This window comes from Salmo salar, chromosome 08 (assembly GCF_965601325.2).
Source record: "Salmo salar chromosome 08, fSalSal1, whole genome shotgun sequence".
Classification (NCBI taxonomy): domain Eukaryota; kingdom Metazoa; phylum Chordata; class Actinopteri; order Salmoniformes; family Salmonidae; genus Salmo; species Salmo salar.
This window is the reverse complement of record NC_138298.1, coordinates 3,060,001-3,067,500: the sequence shown is the minus strand read 5'-3', so window position 1 is coordinate 3,067,500 and position 7,500 is coordinate 3,060,001. Positions and strand designations below refer to the sequence as shown.

Below are 7,500 nucleotides of genomic sequence, written 5' to 3'. Positions count from 1 at the left end.
TCAGCCTGGGTACTCCCGATCTAGTCTGATCTCGGAAGCTAAGCAGGGTCGGGCCTGGTCAGTACTTGGATGGTAGACCGCCTGGGAATGCCAGGTGCTGTAAGCATTTTGTCCACGAGGGTGTGCTCTTGCACTATTTCATCAGCAACACTGCCTTGTAGTAAGCGTTTAATGATGAATTGACTAAATGCAGCTTCCTGCCTTTTTAATAGGATCAAATTTCCTTGTGTTTTCAATTAGCATCTGCCTTGTATTTATAAGACAAACAAGAATATTGTTGCTGAATGCAGCTTGTGTGTGCTTTGTGCTCCTTTGCCCTGTTCAAATGATGAAAGGAAATAAAGTTTGTATTTTATCCAACTACCTGTGCTAAAAAGTGATGGGAACAGTGTTTGTAATTTCTTCTACTTTTTCAGTGACACAAAGTTCAAGCTGCTTATCTAATTGGTGAAAATGCAATGTCTGTTTATCACACTCACTTTGACTATATATGTTGTAGCAAGAGATTGTTTCTAGCTTACGGCCATACCAGCCTGGGTACTCCCGATCTCGTCTGATCTCGGAAGCTAAGCAGGGTTGGGCCTGGTTAGTACTTGGATGGGAGACTCCCTGGGAATACCAGGTGCTGTAAGCATTTTGTCCACGAGGGTGTGCTCTTGCACTATTTCATCAGCAACACTGCCTTGTAGTAAGCATTTAATGATGAATTGACTGAATGTCTGTTTTATCAGACTCACTTTGACTATATATGTTGTAGCAAGAGATTGTTTCTCGCTTACGGCCATATCAGCCTGGCTACGCCCGATCTTGTCTGATCTCGGAAGCTAAGCAGGGTCGGGCCTGTTTAGTACTTGGATGGGAGACCGCCTGGGAATACCAGGTGCTGTAAGCATTTTGTCCACGAGGGTGTGCTCTTGCACTATTTCATCAGCAACACTGCCTTGTAGTAAGCATTTAATGATAAATTGACTAAATGCAGCTTCCTGCCTTTTTAATAGGATCAAATTTCCTTGTGTTTTCAATTAGCATCTGCCTTGTATTTATAAGACAAACAAGAATATTGTTGCTGAATGCAGCTTCTGTGTGCTTTGTGCTCCTTTGCCCTGTTCAAATGATGAAAGGAAATAAAGTTTGTATTTTATCCAACTACCTGTGCTAAAAAGTGATGGGAACAGTGTTTGTAATTTCTTCTACTTTTTCAGTGACACAAAGTTCAAGCTGCTTATCTAATTGGTGAAAATGCAATGTCTGTTTATCACACTCACTTTGACTATATATGTTGTAGCAAGAGATTGTTTCTAGCTTACGGCCATACCAGCCTGGGTACTCCCGATCTCGTCTGATCTCGGAAGCTAAGCAGGGTTGGGCCTGGTTAGTGCTTGGATGGGAGACCGCCTGGGAATACCAGGTGCTGTAAGCATTTTGTCCACGAGGGTGTGCTCTTGCACTATTTCATCAGCAACACTGCCTTGTAGTAAGCATTTAATGATGAATTGACTAAATGTCTGTTTTATCAGACTCACTTTGACTATATATGTTGTAGCAAGAGATTGTTTCTAGCGTACGGCCATATCAGCCTGGGTATGCCCGATCTCGTCTGATCTCGGAAGCTAAGCAGGGTCGGGCCTGGTTAGTACTTGGATGGGAGACCGCCTGGGAATACCAGGTGCTGTAAGCATTTTGTCCACGAGGGTGTGCTCTTGCACTATTTCATCAGCAACACTGCCTTGTAGTAAGCATTTAATGATGAATTGACTAAATGTCTGTTTTATCAGACTCACTTTGACTATATATGTTGTAGCAAGAGATTGTTTCTCGCTTACGGCCATATCAGCCTGGGTTCACCCGATCTTGTCTGATCTCGGAAGCTAAGCAGGGTCGGGCCTGGTTAGTACTTGGATGGGAGACCGCCTGGGAATACCAGGTGCTGTAAGCATTTCGTCCACGAGGGTGTGCTCTTGCACTATTTCATCAGCAACACTGCCTTGTAGTAAGCATTTAATGATTAATTGACTAAATGCAGCTTCCTGCCTTTTTAATAGGATCACATTTCCTTGTGTTTTCAATTAGCATCTGCCTTGTATTTATAAGACAAACAAGAATATTGTTGCTGAATGCAGCTTGTGTGTGCTTTGTGCTCCTTTGCCCTGTTCAAATGATGAAAGGAAATAAAGTTTGTATTTTATCCAACTACCTGTGCTAAAAAGTGATGGGAACAGTGTTTGTAATTTCTTCTACTTTTTCAGTGACACAAAGTTCAAGCTGCTTATCTAATTGGTGAAAATGCAATGTCTGTTTATCACACTCACTTTGACTATATATGTTGTAGCAAGAGATTGTTTCTAGCTTACGGCCATACCAGCCTGGGTACTCCCGATCTCGTCTGATCTCGGAAGCTAAGCAGGGTTGGGCCTGGTTAGTACTTGGATGGGAGACCGCCTGGGAATACCAGGTGCTGTGAGCATTTTGTCCACGAGGGTGTGCTCTTGCACTATTTCATCAGCAACACTGCCTTGTAGTAAGCATTTAATGATGAATTGACTAAATGTCTGTTTTATCAGACTCACTTTGACTATATATGTTGTAGCAAGAGATTGTTTCTAGCGTACGGCCATATCAGCCTGGGTATGCCCGATCTCGTCTGATCTCGGAAGCTAAGCAGGGTCGGGCCTGGTTAGTACTTGGATGGGAGACCGCCTGGGAATACCAGGTGCTGTAAGCATTTTGTCCACGAGGGTGTGCTCTTGCACTATTTCATCAGCAACACTGCCTTGTAGTAAGCATTTAATGATGAATTGACTAAATGTCTGTTTTATCAGATTCACTTTGACTATATATGTTGTAGCAAGAGATTGTTTCTCGCTTACGGCCATATCAGCCTGGGTTCACCCGATCTTGTCTGATCTCGGAAGCTAAGCAGGGTCGGGCCTGGTTAGTACTTGGATGGGAGACCGCCTGGGAATACCAGGTGCTGTAAGCATTTCGTCCACGAGGGTGTGCTCTTGCACTATTTCATCAGCAACACTGCCTTGTAGTAAGCATTTAATGATTAATTGACTAAATGCAGCTTCCTGCCTTTTTAATAGGATCAAATTTCCTTGTGTTTTCAATTAGCATCTGCCTTGTATTTATAAGACAAACAAGAATATTGTTGCTGAATGCAGCTTGTGTGTGCTTTGTGCTCCTTTGCCCTGTTCAAATGATGAAAGGAAATAAAGTTTGTATTTTATCCAACTACCTGTGCTAAAAAGTGATGGGAACAGTGTTTGTAATTTCTTCTACTTTTTCAGTGACACAAAGTTCAAGCTGCTTATCTAATTGGTGAAAATGCAATGTCTGTTTATCACACTCACTTTGACTATATATGTTGTAGCAAGAGATTGTTTCTAGCTTACGGCCATACCAGCCTGGGTACTCCCGATCTCGTCTGATCTCGGAAGCTAAGCAGGGTTGGGCCTGGTTAGTACTTGGATGGGAGACTCCCTGGGAATACCAGGTGCTGTAAGCATTTTGTCCACGAGGGTGTGCTCTTGCACTATTTCATCAGCAACACTGCCTTGTAGTAAGCATTTAATGATGAATTGACTAAATGTCTGTTTTATCAGACTCACTTTGACTATATATGTTGTAGCAAGAGATTGTTTCTCGCTTACGGCCATATCAGCCTGGCTACGCCCGATCTTGTCTGATCTCGGAAGCTAAGCAGGGTCGGGCCTGTTTAGTACTTGGATGGGAGACCGCCTGGGAATACCAGGTGCTGTAAGCATTTTGTCCACGAGGGTGTGCTCTTGCACTATTTCATCAGCAACACTGCCTTGTAGTAAGCATTTAATGATAAATTGACTAAATGCAGCTTCCTGCCTTTTTAATAGGATCAAATTTCCTTGTGTTTTCAATTAGCATCTGCCTTGTATTTATAAGACAAACAAGAATATTGTTGCTGAATGCAGCTTCTGTGTGCTTTGTGCTCCTTTGCCCTGTTCAAATGATGAAAGGAAATAAAGTTTGTATTTTATCCAACTACCTGTGCTAAAAAGTGATGGGAACAGTGTTTGTAATTTCTTCTACTTTTTCAGTGACACAAAGTTCAAGCTGCTTATCTAATTGGTGAAAATGCAATGTCTGTTTATCACACTCACTTTGACTATATATGTTGTAGCAAGAGATTGTTTCTAGCTTACGGCCATACCAGCCTGGGTACTGCCCGATCTCGTCTGATCTCGGAAGCTAAGCAGGGTCGGGCCTGGTTAGTACTTGGATGGGAGACCGCCTGGGAATACCAGGTGCTGTAAGCATTTTGTCCACGAGGGTGTGCTCTTGCACTATTTCATCAGCAACACTGCCTTGTAGTAAGCATTTAATGATGAATTGACTAAATGTCTGTTTTATCAGACTCACTTTGACTATATATGTTGTAGCAAGAGATTGTTTCTCGCTTACGGCCATATCAGCCTGGGTTCACCCGATCTTGTCTGATCTCGGAAGCTAAGCAGGGTCGGGCCTGGTTAGTACTTGGATGGGAGACCGCCTGGGAATACCAGGTGCTGTAAGCATTTCGTCCACGAGGGTGTGCTCTTGCACTATTTCATCAGCAACACTGCCTTGTAGTAAGCATTTAATGATTAATTGACTAAATGCAGCTTCCTGCCTTTTTAATAGGATCAAATTTCCTTGTGTTTTCAATTAGCATCTGCCTTGTATTTATAAGACAAACAAGAATATTGTTGCTGAATGCAGCTTGTGTGTGCTTTGTGCTCCTTTGCCCTGTTCAAATGATGAAAGGAAATAAAGTTTGTATTTTATCCAACTACCTGTGCTAAAAAGTGATGGGAACAGTGTTTGTAATTTCTTCTACTTTTTCAGTGACACAAAGTTCAAGCTGCTTATCTAATTGGTGAAAATGCAATGTCTGTTTATCACACTCACTTTGACTATATATGTTGTAGCAAGAGGTTGTTTCTAGCGTACGGCCATATCAGCCTGGGTATGCCCGATCTCGTCTGATCTCGGAAGCTAAGCAGGGTCGGGCCTGGTTAGTACTTGGATGGGAGACCGCCTGGGAATACCAGGTGCTGTAAGCATTTTGTCCACGAGGGTGTGCTCTTGCACTATTTCATCAGCAACACTGCCTTGTAGTAAGCATTTAATGATGAATTGACTAAATGTCTGTTTTATCAGACTCACTTTGACTATATATGTTGTAGCAAGAGATTGTTTCTCGCTTACGGCCATATCAGCCTGGGTTCACCCGATCTTGTCTGATCTCGGAAGCTAAGCAGGGTCGGGCCTGGTTAGTACTTGGATGGGAGACCGCCTGGGAATACCAGGTGCTGTAAGCATTTCGTCCACGAGGGTGTGCTCTTGCACTATTTCATCAGCAACACTGCCTTGTAGTAAGCATTTAATGATTAATTGACTAAATGCAGCTTCCTGCCTTTTTAATAGGATCAAATTTCCTTGTGTTTTCAATTAGCATCTGCCTTGTATTTATAAGACAAACAAGAATATTGTTGCTGAATGCAGCTTGTGTGTGCTTTGTGCTCCTTTGCCCTGTTCAAATGATGAAAGGAAATAAAGTTTGTATTTTATCCAACTACCTGTGCTAAAAAGTGATGGGAACAGTGTTTGTAATTTCTTCTACTTTTTCAGTGACACAAAGTTCAAGCTGCTTATCTAATTGGTGAAAATGCAATGTCTGTTTATCACACTCACTTTGACTATATATGTTGTAGCAAGAGATTGTTTCTAGCTTACGGCCATACCAGCCTGGGTACTCCCGATCTCGTCTGATCTCGGAAGCTAAGCAGGGTTGGGCCTGGTTAGTACTTGGATGGGAGACTCGCCTGGGAATACCAGGTGCTGTAAGCATTTTGTCCACGAGGGTGTGCTCTTGCACTATTTCATCAGCAACACTGCCTTGTAGTAAGCATTTAATGATGAATTGACTAAATGTCTGTTTTATCAGACTCACTTTGACTATATATGTTGTAGCAAGAGATTGTTTCTCGCTTACGGCCATATCAGCCTGGGTACGCCCGATCTTGTCTGATCTCGGAAGCTAAGCAGGGTCGGGCCTGGTTAGTACTTGGATGGGAGACCGCCTGGGAATACCAGGTGCTGTAAGCATTTTGTCCACGAGGGTGTGCTCTTGCACTATTTCATCAGCAACACTGCCTTGTAGTAAGCATTTAATGATAAATTGACTAAATGCAGCTTCCTGCCTTTTTAATAGGATCAAATTTCCTTGTGTTTTCAATTAGCATCTGCCTTGTATTTATAAGACAAACAAGAATATTGTTGCTGAATGCAGCTTCTGTGTGCTTTGTGCTCCTTTGCCCTGTTCAAATGATGAAAGGAAATAAAGTTTGTATTTTATCCAACTACCTGTGCTAAAAAGTGATGGGAACAGTGTTTGTAATTTCTTCTACTTTTTCAGTGACACAAAGTTCAAGCTGCTTATCTAATTGGTGAAAATGCAATGTCTGTTTATCACACTCACTTTGACTATATATGTTGTAGCAAGAGATTGTTTCTAGCTTACGGCCATACCAGCCTGGGTACTCCCGATCTCGTCTGATCTCGGAAGCTAAGCAGGGTTGGGCCTGGTTAGTACTTGGATGGGAGACTCCCTGGGAATACCAGGTGCTGTAAGCATTTTGTCCACGAGGGTGTGCTCTTGCACTATTTCATCAGCAACACTGCCTTGTAGTAAGCATTTAATGATGAATTGACTAAATGTCTGTTTTATCAGACTCACTTTGACTATATATGTTGTAGCAAGAGATTGTTTCTCGCTTACGGCCATATCAGCCTGGCTACGCCCGATCTTGTCTGATCTCGGAAGCTAAGCAGGGTCGGGCCTGTTTAGTACTTGGATGGGAGACCGCCTGGGAATACCAGGTGCTGTAAGCATTTTGTCCACGAGGGTGTGCTCTTGCACTATTTCATCAGCAACACTGCCTTGTAGTAAGCATTTAATGATAAATTGACTAAATGCAGCTTCCTGCCTTTTTAATAGGATCAAATTTCCTTGTGTTTTCAATTAGCATCTGCCTTGTATTTATAAGACAAACAAGAATATTGTTGCTGAATGCAGCTTCTGTGTGCTTTGTGCTCCTTTGCCCTGTTCAAATGATGAAAGGAAATAAAGTTTGTATTTTATCCAACTACCTGTGCTAAAAAGTGATGGGAACAGTGTTTGTAATTTCTTCTACTTTTTCAGTGACACAAAGTTCAAGCTGCTTATCTAATTGGTGAAAATGCAATGTCTGTTTATCACACTCACTTTGACTATATATGTTGTAGCAAGAGATTGTTTCTAGCTTACGGCCATACCAGCCTGGGTACTCCCGATCTCGTCTGATCTCGGAAGCTAAGCAGGGTTGGGCCTGGTTAGTGCTTGGATGGGAGACCGCCTGGGAATACCAGGTGCTGTAAGCATTTTGTCCACGAGGGTGTGCTCTTGCACTATTTCATCAGCAACACTGCCTTGTAGTAAGC

General features: G+C 42.5%; 19 non-coding genes and 1 pseudogene across 19 annotated transcripts; all 20 read left to right on the top strand.

Moving 5' to 3' along the window:
- Positions 1 to 106, top strand: part of LOC145852943 (uncharacterized) — a 119-nt pseudogene extending 13 nt beyond the window's left edge.
- A 409-nt stretch (positions 107 to 515) lies between these two features.
- LOC145882685 (5S ribosomal RNA) lies at positions 516 to 634 on the top strand. The gene has a single exon (XR_014394253.1). It is a non-coding gene; the product is annotated as a 5S ribosomal RNA (ribosomal RNA).
- Positions 635 to 773: 139 nt separating this feature from the next.
- LOC145851406 (5S ribosomal RNA) lies at positions 774 to 892 on the top strand. The gene has a single exon (XR_014373257.1). It is a non-coding gene; the product is annotated as a 5S ribosomal RNA (ribosomal RNA).
- Positions 893 to 1,301: 409 nt separating this feature from the next.
- Positions 1,302 to 1,420, top strand: LOC145884640 (5S ribosomal RNA). Its single transcript, XR_014396219.1, has one exon. It is a non-coding gene; the product is annotated as a 5S ribosomal RNA (ribosomal RNA).
- Positions 1,421 to 1,559: 139 nt separating this feature from the next.
- LOC145851152 (5S ribosomal RNA) lies at positions 1,560 to 1,678 on the top strand. The gene has a single exon (XR_014373002.1). It is a non-coding gene; the product is annotated as a 5S ribosomal RNA (ribosomal RNA).
- Positions 1,679 to 1,817: 139 nt separating this feature from the next.
- On the top strand, positions 1,818 to 1,936 carry LOC145887479 (5S ribosomal RNA). Its single transcript, XR_014399070.1, has one exon. It is a non-coding gene; the product is annotated as a 5S ribosomal RNA (ribosomal RNA).
- Positions 1,937 to 2,345: 409 nt separating this feature from the next.
- Positions 2,346 to 2,464, top strand: LOC145881692 (5S ribosomal RNA). Its single transcript, XR_014393264.1, has one exon. It is a non-coding gene; the product is annotated as a 5S ribosomal RNA (ribosomal RNA).
- Positions 2,465 to 2,603: 139 nt separating this feature from the next.
- Positions 2,604 to 2,722, top strand: LOC145851151 (5S ribosomal RNA). The gene has a single exon (XR_014373001.1). It is a non-coding gene; the product is annotated as a 5S ribosomal RNA (ribosomal RNA).
- A 139-nt stretch (positions 2,723 to 2,861) lies between these two features.
- LOC145887478 (5S ribosomal RNA) lies at positions 2,862 to 2,980 on the top strand. The gene has a single exon (XR_014399069.1). It is a non-coding gene; the product is annotated as a 5S ribosomal RNA (ribosomal RNA).
- Positions 2,981 to 3,389: 409 nt separating this feature from the next.
- Positions 3,390 to 3,508, top strand: LOC145882684 (5S ribosomal RNA). The gene has a single exon (XR_014394252.1). It is a non-coding gene; the product is annotated as a 5S ribosomal RNA (ribosomal RNA).
- A 139-nt stretch (positions 3,509 to 3,647) lies between these two features.
- LOC145851405 (5S ribosomal RNA) lies at positions 3,648 to 3,766 on the top strand. The gene has a single exon (XR_014373256.1). It is a non-coding gene; the product is annotated as a 5S ribosomal RNA (ribosomal RNA).
- Positions 3,767 to 4,175: 409 nt separating this feature from the next.
- Positions 4,176 to 4,295, top strand: LOC145885903 (5S ribosomal RNA). The gene has a single exon (XR_014397487.1). It is a non-coding gene; the product is annotated as a 5S ribosomal RNA (ribosomal RNA).
- Positions 4,296 to 4,434: 139 nt separating this feature from the next.
- LOC145887477 (5S ribosomal RNA) lies at positions 4,435 to 4,553 on the top strand. The gene has a single exon (XR_014399068.1). It is a non-coding gene; the product is annotated as a 5S ribosomal RNA (ribosomal RNA).
- A 409-nt stretch (positions 4,554 to 4,962) lies between these two features.
- Positions 4,963 to 5,081, top strand: LOC145851150 (5S ribosomal RNA). Its single transcript, XR_014373000.1, has one exon. It is a non-coding gene; the product is annotated as a 5S ribosomal RNA (ribosomal RNA).
- Positions 5,082 to 5,220: 139 nt separating this feature from the next.
- Positions 5,221 to 5,339, top strand: LOC145887475 (5S ribosomal RNA). Its single transcript, XR_014399066.1, has one exon. It is a non-coding gene; the product is annotated as a 5S ribosomal RNA (ribosomal RNA).
- Positions 5,340 to 5,748: 409 nt separating this feature from the next.
- LOC145886750 (5S ribosomal RNA) lies at positions 5,749 to 5,868 on the top strand. Its single transcript, XR_014398336.1, has one exon. It is a non-coding gene; the product is annotated as a 5S ribosomal RNA (ribosomal RNA).
- A 139-nt stretch (positions 5,869 to 6,007) lies between these two features.
- Positions 6,008 to 6,126, top strand: LOC145887383 (5S ribosomal RNA). The gene has a single exon (XR_014398974.1). It is a non-coding gene; the product is annotated as a 5S ribosomal RNA (ribosomal RNA).
- A 409-nt stretch (positions 6,127 to 6,535) lies between these two features.
- LOC145882683 (5S ribosomal RNA) lies at positions 6,536 to 6,654 on the top strand. Its single transcript, XR_014394251.1, has one exon. It is a non-coding gene; the product is annotated as a 5S ribosomal RNA (ribosomal RNA).
- A 139-nt stretch (positions 6,655 to 6,793) lies between these two features.
- Positions 6,794 to 6,912, top strand: LOC145851404 (5S ribosomal RNA). Its single transcript, XR_014373255.1, has one exon. It is a non-coding gene; the product is annotated as a 5S ribosomal RNA (ribosomal RNA).
- A 409-nt stretch (positions 6,913 to 7,321) lies between these two features.
- LOC145884639 (5S ribosomal RNA) lies at positions 7,322 to 7,440 on the top strand. The gene has a single exon (XR_014396218.1). It is a non-coding gene; the product is annotated as a 5S ribosomal RNA (ribosomal RNA).
- The last annotated feature ends 60 nt before the right edge of the window (positions 7,441 to 7,500 follow it).